Below are 269 nucleotides of genomic sequence, written 5' to 3'. Positions count from 1 at the left end.
AATATTACATTGTGAAATAAAGCAAAACGCAATATCATCCACAAAAGCACCGAAATTTCACGGAAAATAAGCATATTACGCCGACTAACGTGACTGTCATTTCTCACTCTTCACTATTATTTCGAATCCTACATAACTGCCATAATATCAATACTGGTTATATAATAAATCTAATAATGCATTAATTGTTAAAAGTCTAGGTGTGTGTGTACATATATTCACAATAACATATTGTATGCGTTATTAGTACATTTAGGTGCAGTATCTCA

This window comes from Penaeus monodon, chromosome 27 (genome assembly GCF_015228065.2).
Source record: "Penaeus monodon isolate SGIC_2016 chromosome 27, NSTDA_Pmon_1, whole genome shotgun sequence".
In the NCBI taxonomy this organism is placed as follows: Eukaryota; Metazoa; Arthropoda; class Malacostraca; order Decapoda; family Penaeidae; genus Penaeus; species Penaeus monodon.
The sequence above is the reverse complement of the archived record's forward strand: the minus strand, read 5'-3'. Positions refer to the sequence as shown.